At 38.5% G+C, this 12,888-nt stretch overlaps 1 long non-coding RNA gene across 1 annotated transcript in view; it reads right to left on the bottom strand.

Annotated features, from left to right (window-relative positions):
* LOC145544424 (uncharacterized) overlaps positions 1–12,888 on the bottom strand; it is a 36,639-nt gene that overhangs the window by 10,969 nt on the left and 12,782 nt on the right. The window lies entirely within an intron of this gene.

Here is a 12,888-nt window from a genome sequence, read left to right on the forward strand (position 1 = left end):
CTAGAAAGATGGTACTGATAAATCTATACACAGGGCAGCAATGGAGATGCAGACATAGAGAACAGACTTATGGATATTTTGTTTTGTTCAAATGTTTAGCAGAAGAAATGTAAGTAGCACTTCAAACATGTGCTTCAATGGAAAATATTTCTTAGAGTGAGACTAAGGAAGATTTGACTTGATTCAAACCAATTTAGGAGAACATAATAGATAAGTTCTCTAGTATAGATGGCAACATTGATAAATATGGCACATAAACCAGTTCAGTTCAATTCAGTTGCTCAGCAACCAAACCCATGTCCATTGAGTTGGTAATGCCATCCAACCATCTCATCCTCTGTCATCCCCTTCTCCTCCTGCCTTCAATCTTTCCCAACATCAAGGTCTTTTCAAATGAGTCAGCTCTTCTCATCAGGTGGCCAAAGTATTGGAGTTTCAGCTTCAACATCAGTCCTTCCAATGAACACCCAGGACTGATCTCCTTTAGGATGGACTGATTGGATCTCCTTGCAGTCCAAGGGACTCTCAAGAGTCTTCTCCAACACCACAGTTCAAAAGCATCAATTCTTCTGTGCTCAGCTTTCTTTATAGTCCAACTCTCACATCCATCCATGACTATTGGAAGAACCATAGCCTTGACTAGACAGACCTTTGTTGACAAAGTAATGTCTCTGCTTTTTAATATGCTATCTAGTTTGGTCATAACTTTCTTTCCAAGGAGTAAGTATCTTTTAATTTCAGGGCTGCAATCACCATCTACAGTGATTTTGGAGCCCAGTAAAATAAAGTCAGAGACTGTTTCCACTGTTTCCTCATCGATGTGCCATGAAGTGATGGGGCTGGATGCCATGATCTTAGTTTTCTGAATGTTGAGCTTTAAGCCAACTTTTTCACTCTCCTCTTTCACTTTCATCAAGAGGCTCTTTAGTTCTTCTTCACTTTCTGCCATAAGGGTGGTGTCATCTACATATCTGAGGTTATTGGTATTTCTCCTGGCAACCTTGATTCCAGCTTGTGCTTCCTCCAGCCCAGCGTTTCTCATGATGTACTCTGTATATAAGTTAAATAAGTAGGGTGATAATATACAGCCTTGACGTACTCCTTTTCCTATTTGGAACCAGTCTGTTGTTCCATGTCCAGTTCTGTTGCTCCCTGACCTGCATACAGATTTCTCAAGAGGCAGGTCAGGTGGTCTGGTATTCCCATCTCTTGAAGAATTTTCCACAGTTTATTGTGATCCACATGGTCAAAGGCTTTGCCATAGTCAATAAAGCAGAAATAGATGTTTTTCTGAAACTCTCTTGCTTTTTCGATGATCCAGCGATGTTGGCAATTTGATCGCTGGTTCCTCTGCCTTTTCTAAAACCAGCTTGAACATCTGGAAGTTCACGGTTCATGTATTGCTACTCCATTTCTTCTAAGGGATTCCTGCCCACAGTAGTAGATATAATGGTCATCTGAGTTAAATTCACCCACTCCAGTCCATCTTAGTTCGCAATGTCGATGTTCACTCTTGTCATCTCCTGTTTGACCACTTCCAATTTGCCTTGATTCATGGACCTAACATTCCAGGTTCCTATGCAATATTGCTCTTTAGACACATGAATAAAATTTGTCTATAAACACCCTGATTTAATAACAGTAGAGAAAAACTCACTGTAACCATTGAACATTCAGTATTTTCATTATATTTCCTCTACCACCCCAAAATTCTCCACCACAGACATCCACTTCACTATTTGAAAGGGTTTGATTTCATCTTCCTCCAGTCCCTGAGTCAGTGAAGACACTTTTAGTAGGATTCTTTAAAAGATAAAGTACTTGTTGATGATGATATTCTGAAGTCTTTAAATCATGGAAAGAGGCCTATCCATTGGTCTAGCACTCACTTCACAGAAGAATCAGCCATAGACTTCAGTGACTGACACAAAATGTCTGGGAATAGATAACTTTTGGCCACAGGAAAAGACAAATGAGAGAGAGAGAGAAAAATACTTTGAATATTCATTTTGACTCCATTTCTTGGAACTATGTCTCTGCTGCTTCTGTAACTCTTTAACTGCACTTGCTAAGCAAAACATGCTGATGGGTCAAGTGGAATTAAATTACCCAAAACAAATCAGGTGGAAGAGCATCCTTTGTTACCTGATCTGTGGAGACTGTGTTTCAAGTCTCTTCCTCCCCACTTGTGAGTACCCTTTTCCTGTTTTAAGACCATTAGACCTCATGTCTCACTAAACTTTCTCTTCCAAATCACATGTCTCAAGAGTCTTCAATTAACTGATTCATTATCACAGTTTTCCTGTATTAAATTATATTACAAATTTAATCAGCTAATTATTTTTAACTTTGCAGATATTTAATTATTAGCTAGTTCTTCTCTTAGGAGTCAACCAAACTACATAAAGATGGGGCATAGGTACAACTTGTCTTTCTCTTCTTGTTTCAAAAGGTACTCATAATTGCATCAAAAATCAGCAAAAACCAGACAAAATAAACAATAAAAATTAGCTTTAACAGTCATATTATGAGGCAATAGCAAAAGTTTTCAGAGGCCTGACTGGGTTGCAACAGTTCATAGAGAAAAACATAATTTTTTGAATTTGTTTGATTCACATATTAGATCACAGCTAAAAACATAATGTTCTCAATATCACCAGCAATGACACCAAACAATGTCACCAATCAATGACCAAAAAATCCTTTTCCGTTGAAAAGCAATTGAGAATTCACTCATTTCTAAGAATAGTTACACATCTGATTCTCAAGTGAAGTTGATCAAATGTTCCCAATTCTTATAAATTCCAAAGTAACCATACTGTTGAGTTAAAATGAAATGTTGAGCAATTGTTTAGATAATAGTGCAATGCAGACTAATCTGGGAAATGCCGGTCAAGTTTTCATTTCCCACCTCCTTTAGTTTGTAGTTAGTTATTTACTTAGATTGCCTAAACTTTGGTCTCAGTCTCTCAATTCATTTGGCCCATCGAGATAACTTTTGCTGACTAATACATAAATTCTTACCATCAACTTACCAAGAGGAGAAACAAATGGTTGTGACCTAATAATAAAACGTGGCAAAAAGAAAACACAGCAGCTGAATTGTTCCTAGAATCAAATTAAGACAACTAAGTCAACTAAGAGAGAAATATCAAGGTACTACAAATGGAAACGCTGGGCTGGATGAAGCACAAGCTGGAATCAAGATTGCCGGGAGAAATACCAATAACCTCAGATATGCAGATGACAACATCCTTATGGCAGAAAGTGAAGAAGAACTAAAGAGCCTCTTGAAGAAAGTGAAAGAGGATAGTCAAAAAGTGGCTTAAAGCTCAACATTCAGAAAACCAAGATCATGGCATCTGGTCCCATCACTTCATGGCACATAGATGAGGAAACAGTGGAAACAGTGGCTGACTTTATTTTTGGGGGCTTCAAAATGACCGCAGATGGTGATTGCAGCCATGAAATTAAAAGACGCTTGCTCCTTGGAAGGAAGGTTATGAACAACCTAAACAGCATATTAAAAAGCAGAGATGTTACTTTGTCAACAAAGGTCTGTCTAGTCAAGGCTATGGTTTTTTCAGTAGTCATGTATGGATGTGAGAGTTGGACTATAAAGAAAGCTGAGCACAGAAGAATTGATGCTTTTGAACTGTGGTGTTGGAGAAGACTCTTGAGAGTCCCTTGAACTGCAAGGAGATCCAATCAGTCCATCCTAAAGGAGATCAGTCCTGGGTGCTCATTGGAAGGACTGATGTTGAAGCTGAAACTCCAATATTTTGGCCACCTAATGCGAAGAGCTGACTCATTTGAAAAGACCCTGATGTTGGGAAAGATTGAAGGCAGAAGGAGAAGGGGACGACAGAGGATGAGATGGTTAGATGGCATCACTGACTCAATGGACATGAGTTTGGGTAAACTCCAGGAGTTGGTGATGGACAGGGAGGCCTGGAGTGCTGCGGTTCATGGGGTCACAAGGAGTCGTACACGACTGGGCAACTGAATTGAGCAAATGGAAAACACCTGGATAATCTAAATAGGTTTGGTTGCCTTAATTCCTTTTTGAAATAATTAAGGATAAACACAAATATATCCATATCATACTTGTAAACATACAAAGAGATTCAATAAGTTAGTTGCCCCAGTCAACACAGCTAAATACACTTGTGAATAGTGCATTTGGCATTTGAAATGAAAGCACTGTAGCCACCTCAAAACCAAAAGTAATGGAAAAGTTTGAATGAACCACTACAAAGGGTGACATTTGGTTAGGTATTTAAATGAAAGCGGCCAGCCATGTGAAGACCTGGCTTGTAAAGTGAGTTTACAATGCAAGGACCTGACGTGGGAAGAGGCTGTAAGTGAAGGTAAATAGAGAACCCAGCTGGGCTGGAACAAGCCCTGTTTATCAAGGCCATTGTCGTGCAATTGCATTCTAGCATCAGAGATTGGTAATGGCCACATCCTCCAGAAAGGATGAGTGACCACTTTTCATTCCAAAAGGAAAGGGCTTTTGATTCTTTTGGCATTTCAGTCCTTAGTATGTAAGGCAATTACTCTCTGGCTAACATTTGTGCAGGATTGATAGATTCCGTTCAGGTCAACGGGTGGCTTCTGCCTTCCCATCCTAGGAACTTTGCCAAGATCAGTAGGTTATAGGGCAAATAAATGCCACAATATGTCAGAATTTCTTTCTTTCTTTCTTTCTTTTTTTTTTTTTGCATTCCTCTGGGCTTCTTATTTCAGGTACTGGAGTCAGGCTAGGAAGCAGATGGTATACCCCTAGTTGAGTGCTACACCTATAGGCACTTAGTAATACTTAGTAAGTGGACCAAGGTAATAGCAGGCATTTAAAACATAAAAAAATGCCCTTAAAACACTTTATTTACTAAGAAATGAAAAGAGTACAAAAAATTGTATTTTATAAACTCTATTATCTTTTATGTTCTTTGCTGTTCATTGCTCTTGACTTGCTAAGTCGTGTCCAACTCTGCAACCCCATAGACTGCAGCATGTCAGGCTTCTCTGCCCTTCACTATCTCATGACAATTGAGTGTGTGATGCTATTGAACCCTCTTGTCCATCTCTTATTTTTTATTGACATACAAAAAAACTGTACATATTTAATGTATGATGAGTTTGAAGATAATTATCCACCTATGAATCTGTCACCACCTACAGCTCCATAAACTAAACTCTCACCTCTAAGAGTTTTCTCCCTCCTGCCTTGTTTTTTCCATAAGCGTTAAAAAATGTATTATCTTTTTAAAAAGTGGAATTAATAAAACAAGATGGATATGGAGGAATGGGGTTGGGTGATGTTTCTGAGAAGCCAAAGAGCCATTTTGGTAGGGTTTTTCTTTCTACTAAGAAGATACACTTTGGTAGATACAGTCCTGAATCTCAAAATATGGACAAAAAGCATATTAGAAAAATATTTTACTTTACAGTTGATATAGGCAATGCATTCTGTTCAGGTTTATAAGCAAGTTTGTTTGAAACTACCTGCAATCCAAAAAGTCTGTTTGGATTTCTAGAGCTCATTTTACCTGAGCTCAGGAAGCACAGGTCTAATAAAACACTAAAATACGTCTGAAATTCCAGTATAATTGTTAAAGTCTAATCAGTCATTATGAGGTTATGAAGGCTGCCAAGGGGAATGCATTTGACACAAGTGTAAGAGTTATTTACTACAACTTCTTCCAAATGCTGCTGTTTTCATTATCCAAGGGCCTTACTATAGCATAGTCATTTATTAGTTTCTTAATTATTCAGTCCAACAAGGTTTATAATTATAGTCCTGCCACTAATGACAAGGCAATATATAATTCCTTAAGGAATCACAGTTTTTATCTGATGTTAATTGATGCCCACTTACAAATAGAGACTTACCCATAAAATCCGCTTGATGTTTGAATTTAATCTTTTCATGTTCATTGAAAAACTAGAAGAAATCTTCTATAAAGCATCCAAGTAAGTCCAATGTACTAGTTTTATTAACATTTGAACATACAACAGGTTTATTTCTTGGTGTGAACTCATGTTACCAGATCAGAGCTTGAAGGGGGAGGAGGGTAAGATTCATTCTTTTCTTCACCCTAAGAGGCAACACTCTGTCAAGATTTCAACATTTTTAAATGTTGACAAGCATGCACAGTCTAAGATGTGCTTTTCCCCTGACTCATTATGTAAATTATATTCATGTAATGCATCACTTGGGTATTCAAGTGCAAGCCCATGGTGTCTAATACATGTCCTCCTTGTCAGGAGCGACAGCCCTGTACGTTTTCAGTAAAGATAACTGATCAGGGGAAGAAAAAAATAACTGCTATTTTCAATCAGAACTATAGAAAGTGCCTTTAATCCAAAAAAGATGTGATTCCAGGCTTAGGCTATAAAATACATCTCTGACCTTATTAGCCAGGCTCCTGTGTTAAATATAGTGGCTGTAATAGAATTTGTATGCCCTAGTTTCTGACAGGTTGAATGTTGCTTAGTGATCCAGGAGTGGGAAATGTCTGCCTGCATTTAAAGGAGATCGTAGATTACAGACATTTCCCGGGTATTGCAACCAAAGGATGCTGTTACAACGGCCCACAAGAAGAGGCAGAGCCTCCTACAGCCTGTAACTGAGGTAGGCTGTATTTGCCATCTGTTACTGTGTTGTGATTGACTCCAAAACTATTTCTTTATCTCAAAACTGTTTATTTATCTGTGGGCTGGGAATCTGGGCTGGCTCAGCTGGTTTCTCTGCTTCAGGGTCTCTCGGAGGCTGCAGTCATGGGGTCAGCCAGGACTGTGGTCATCTCAAGGCTCATGAGGGGAAGGAGCCTATGATTCGCGTTAGAAGCAAGTCACTAGGCTTTAGCCCACATGCAAGAGGTTGGAATACAGAAGCGTGTGAATTCCAGAAGGCGGGATCATTGGATGCTATTATTTAAGTCTTTCTACCCAAAGAACTAAGGTTTCTCAGGTGTCCAAAATATCCCCCACCCACTCATTATTATGACATACTATCAAGGTACTAGTGAAATCTGCAAGCCAACAAAATGAAATGGTAGCACCTTGGATCTCTTCCTACATTCTTAGTGACTGGCAAGAAATGTAATGATGTTATTCACAAAAGGAACATGGCATAGTGCAAAACAAGAAACTTATTTTCAATTCCAAATATAAGCAAAAAAATATCTGAAAACAAAATCGGTGACTCTACTCTTGTCAAGAGCCTAAGCAAGACTAACACCTGACAATAAAGCCATCGAAACCAGAAGCAGAATCTGCCCAAGCAAGAGGCACGACTGATGTGAGAGCAGCCGTGTTTGGTGAATAAAGGAGAACATAGAATAGTTTAGGAACATTTCTTTGGCCATGCTGATAAAAAAAAGCTATCACTAATCATAAGTGGTGAGGAACTGGAAGGTTGTCACCACCGTACCCTATGCATTTGTAATATCTTGTGAAGGGTTGAGTAGGATTTTCTGAAGGATGACCTTTGAGCTCTCTCTGGTTTGCCTGACAACTGACCTAACAGGGACTGAGGGCTTCCTTCTTTGGTATGATGTATAAGACTTTCTATAGGTTCATAAGGAACTGCTCTGAATCACTTCCCAAGGGACCAAAAGTCATAAGATTTCCAGATGCTAGGCATTCGTACTTCCTCAGAACACCCTTAACAAATTTGGTTATAAGCTGAGACTTCTTTAAACAAAGCAAGCCCAATGTGCCTATTTCCCCTCAAATCTTCTCTCATGATTGCCTTATAAGAAGGGAAACCAGCAGGCCTGACTTTCCTTCAAGGGAGAGATAGCCTCATAGTACATTGCTTGGTGTACTGCCGAAGCACAGTGCCCTGCGAAATGAGCAGAAGACTGAGCACCATGTCTGCTGACCCTTCTGCCCCTGAGCTTCAGCTGCACCAAGAGATGTTGCTAGTGTCCTCCTGGGAACTTTGCCTCAAGTAAGTGTATGTGTATCAATACTTATAGAAAATATCATATTATTTTTGTTATAGAGTGAGTCTTCAAACAGCTAAGTATCATAATAGAGAAACCCATGGTCCAGTGTGCCAAATATCAGGATGAATGTTTCAGTGTTCAGAATGGACAACATCTGGTAAGTTGCACATTTTATGAAATGCCTTCTTAACCAGGCTTATTGCAGCATGTGTATTTTGTGTATAACACTGAAATTTTTATCATCAGTAATTTATTGATTTTTTTCTGACTCATTAAAGCTTGAAGGTTGTCTTAGCATGGATTCCACAAGGAGCAAAATCTCAGAAAAAGGCCATGTGTAAGGAATTTATTTGGGAACATGATCTCAGGGAACTAGAGTGAAATGGGAGAGGAGAAAGGACAGGCTGCTTGTCCTATGGGACCATAAAATGGAATGCGTCTCTGAATGTTCCTGGGGTACAAGAGGGGACAAAGGAAGAAGCATTTCCCCATTGACTTCTAGTCCTCATGGTAAACATTTCTCCCAACCTCAATTTAATTCCTCACATTTCTGGGTTGCATGGTCTCAGGCATAAAAGCATCCCATGCAGTGGTACCAATAAAAACAACCTCATGTCTGCCAGAGGCAAGAGATGTATACAGCACTGGTCTGAAGGGAGCCTGCAACTATTGGAAACTAGCTGGAGCCTACACAGAACTATTGTTGGCAATAATGGCTGACCTAGGATACAGATGTGACTTTGATGATCAGAAATGGTGCTATGGTGCTTGCGCACATGCTCAGTCGAGTCCAACTCTTTGCGATTGCATGGACTGTAGCTCACCAGGCTTCTCTGTCCATGGAATTCTCCAGGCAAGAATACTGGAGTGGATTGCCATTTTCTTACCAACCCGGGGATCAAACCTACGTCTCTTGTGTCTCCTGCATTGGCAGATGGATTCTCTATCACTGCACCACCTGGGAAGCCTGAAATGGTGCTTAGTCTTTAATGAAAGGTTTTCAGATGGAACATTCTTATGGTGACAAAATCAACCATCAGACAGCTAACAATTCAAGTACATAGTAGCTTGTTTCTGAGTGGAAATTAAGAAATAGTACTGAAGCTATGAGATGCAATTTTCATCTTTGAATGGAAAGTTTGGCTTATAGGATTCACTAGGTGCCATAAAATGGTTTCATTGAAGTGGAGGGATTTTGGCCTCTGAGATACCTCAGTTTCTGTGGTACGATGCCTTTAAATAGCTCCCCCAAACTCCCACATTGTGGCATTCATGCCCTTGTGTAATCTCTCCTTGTTTGTGAGCAGGACCTAGTGATTTGCTTCTAATACAAAACAAAGGTCACAGGACACTGAGTTTCAAAATTATTTTATTTAAAAATTTCTCTAGGCAAGACAGTATGAGAATGTGAGCTTCAAGAATGCATTATTTGACCAACAATCCTATCACCAGCCATGGGGACAGTGTTTGGCACATAATAGATGCTCAATTAGCATTTGTTGAATGAATACAATTAGGTAAAGAGGAAGAGAATGGTGGCCAGTATTTGAATGAAGGAAAGATTAAGCCTTATTGATTTTCAAGTAGTGGCAAGAGTAATCAGGACTTTTCCTAACAGCCAGAATGAGAAGAGTTTACAAATCCCCACATTATGCTGGAAAGATCATGGGATGAGGACTCAGAAAACCTACTAGCTCTTTGGCTAAACTCCTTTGAGCTTTGCTTTTGTGTGTGTGTGTGTGTGTGTGTGTGTGTCTTAAAGGAAAGAGTAAAAGTCATGAGCTTACAAAGTTGGGAGAATCATTGTTTGTACATAAAAGCATTTGCAGATTCACAAAGCACTGAGCAAGTGTTTGTTGCTATTTGTCTTGCCTCCTCAGGTAGTTACCTTCAAGGTGACCTCCCTGTCCAAGTTAGATCCATAAGGAAAATTCCAAAGCCCCAGGAACCATTTCTGTCTTTTCCTCACCTTCCAAATCAAATATTTTGGCTTTTTGTTTGGTGAAATGCAAGGTAGAAGCCAAGGTAAAAACATAATGAGAACAAAGGGGAAGAAATTGAGATGGAAGCAAATATAACTTGCCATGAGACTTAACATAAAGACTTAAAATGTTGCCAAGAACAAGAATGAGATCCTTTCTCATGTGACACATTTATTGATTGATCTCATTTTGATGTGGTCTGATGGAGCTTGAAAGGGAACATGAGAGCCTTTTCACCCACATTCTAGAATGTCTGGCTTTGGCTTAGGACTTCACATTCCTCTGTGATTCCCATGGATTTTCTCAGCTCCAGTAAACCCAATCTCTTTCTAGTTTTCACCAAAATCATATCTGCAGAAAGGAAAGCAGGTCTGTAGAACTGAAATGCTTAAAGAGAGTTATCAGCTCAATGTGTTTGTGGGAATATCTTGAACAGTTGTAGGAAGAAGGCAGTTCATTATGGAGTAAGGAGGAATAGAATTGGAAGCATGAGATATGGGCCAGCAGTCTCTTATGAGTCTGTGTTCTTTATAGATGCTCAACCTTAAATGGCAGGATTTTATGTCCTGAGCAATTATTAAAATATAGCTGTATCACTTGGTAAATACAGGTTACCTACTGATGGCCCACCTCCTGCCCTGGATGCCCTGGCCTCTCACCCCAAAGTCTTCTCTGCTGAAAATTCAACAAGTGGGTGGTTAATGACTGGTTCAGCATGGCATTTCCTGGCCAAGCGGGAAGATCTGTTTTTGAATTTGTACCAGTTACTCAGGTTGCATTTTATCTGTGTTAAAGATGTTGAATATTGCTCCTGATCAGTGCCATTCTACACTTCTTCCTCATCCTAGTTCCCACTCCCTGAACATAGTGCACACACGTGGATACACTCACTTTACCCCAACTCTCCTTTGCTCTTCATTCTGTTAGCACTTAGCTATCATCCCAGGGCTCAACTCCCGAGTCTCTCTTTGGGTGTAATGATGGCAGAGGCTGCAAACTGTGACTCACTATTGATGCATTTCCCCAAGTATGTCTTCTACCAAACTACTCCGTATTCCTGGGAAAACTTAACATTTACAAATTGTTCATTTTCTGTTGCATTCTAAAGTCTTCCTAAACCTCACTTTTCTTATATGCAAAATGATAGTAATCATATCTAGCTCATGAGGAACTAAGAAAACAATGTGTGTAAAGAATTAAACTAGTGCCTGTGTATGGTGATTACAATAAATGATAGCTGCTGCTATCATGATATATGATTAATAGTTTAATAATTAAGGTTTTGAGTTTTGTGCCACCATTTCTTTCTGGTGAACCCATTATATTTTCAAAATGGTGTTGTGTAGTAATGGACAATAAGAAAATGTTTCTTCACTTCTTTTGTTTCTTATATTCACTTTAATTTGTAAAGAAAAGGAGAGGGGTAAGTATTCATAGAAATTTAGGGTTAAATTGAAATTTAGCAGCTGACGTTCATAGAAAATCAAGTAAAGTAAGACTCTTTAAAATATATTCCTTTACAATGTCATATTTCAATTAAATCTCAACTAGCAATTAAAATAATTCCAAGAGTTTCAATTAAGGAGGAGGAGGATTCAAGGTACACCCTCCTTTCTGGAAGGTCAGTACAGATTCTTCTTGCACCTCTTTGTGCAACACAAGGGGCATGTAAGACACCCATTACACTTCCAGGGAGGACATTATGAAAATCTAAACTACATCCGAAGTGTATTTTACTCCTAATAATTAGGACTGGATGAACAGCTAGAAAAAAAATATGAACCTGCTCAAACTAAATTGGTTCAGCTCTAACTGATCTAATGCAGTTTTCCAAAGAATAATTGATATTATATAATCGTAACTGCCAGTTTATGTCACAAAAGTGACATTTGACACTTTCCTGCTAACCAGCCTAACATCATCGATCAAAACATCACTTGTATAATGACATTTCACCAGTCAGCTTAACATCATAAATTATGACATCACCTCTTTTATGAAACTAGAAGATTGAAGAAAAGAGATTGGGAAGGCATTCCTATTGAAAACTAGCATTCGTCTTTGATTTGTGTTTTCAGAATCTTTTATGCTCTAATCATGGTGCCAGAAAGCTTATTAATAAGTGAGCATATTAGGAAAGTAAAAAAGAAAGAAAGAAAGGGAGAAAGAACCCTCATGAAATTATAGTGGAAGCCATAAAAACAAATTATACATTTTCTAGCTTCCCTTAGTTATGGTTTCACATCCTTGGATGGTGATAACAAGATTTTATTTCACAACTGAACTATGAAGTGGCCATTCTCAGAAATCCCTGGAAAACAGGAAACAGGAAAGAAAATTTGGAGTTTGGGTTTGAGTTTGGAAGAGTATATTCATGTCTCACCAAACCCATTTAAAAACAATTTATATGTCAGGAAGGTTGCATATTACCTATAGGACTTCCAAAAGCTAACTACTTGTTTTTCACCTGAGGCTTATAAGTATGTGCTATAGAAAATATGACAGGAAATAGATCTTCTAAAATGGAAGTCCCTAATCCCAAAGAAGAAACATTCATTTTTACCCATCTAAAATATTGGATTTTAAGGCAGAAAAGAGCAATTTTCCAAACTATTTATTGAATCCCTGTTAGTCCAAAAGCTACATGAGTCAGAGGGGAAGAAATGGGTCTCCCCTTGAGTTCCATAGTCTCCCGATGATCAAACATGAAAATTGCCATTCGTGGTACTTCATTTACAAGAGCAAGTAAACAAGTATGTATATAGTCTTCCTCTTTATTTTACAATTTGGTAAGAGAGGGATAAAGATGACTTTTCAATGGCTTAATCCATAATTTTTCAATAAAGTAACCAAATAGATTATTTTAAAGTCATTTATATAATTATGTAGATCAATATCACAATAATTTGTGAAAAAGCTTTTTTTTCTTTTTATACCTTGCAACTGAG

This window comes from Giraffa tippelskirchi, chromosome 4 (genome assembly GCF_054371585.1).
Source record: "Giraffa tippelskirchi isolate mGirTip1 chromosome 4, T2T-mGirTip1v1.2.pri, whole genome shotgun sequence".
Lineage (NCBI taxonomy): Eukaryota > Metazoa > Chordata > Mammalia > Artiodactyla > Giraffidae > Giraffa > Giraffa tippelskirchi.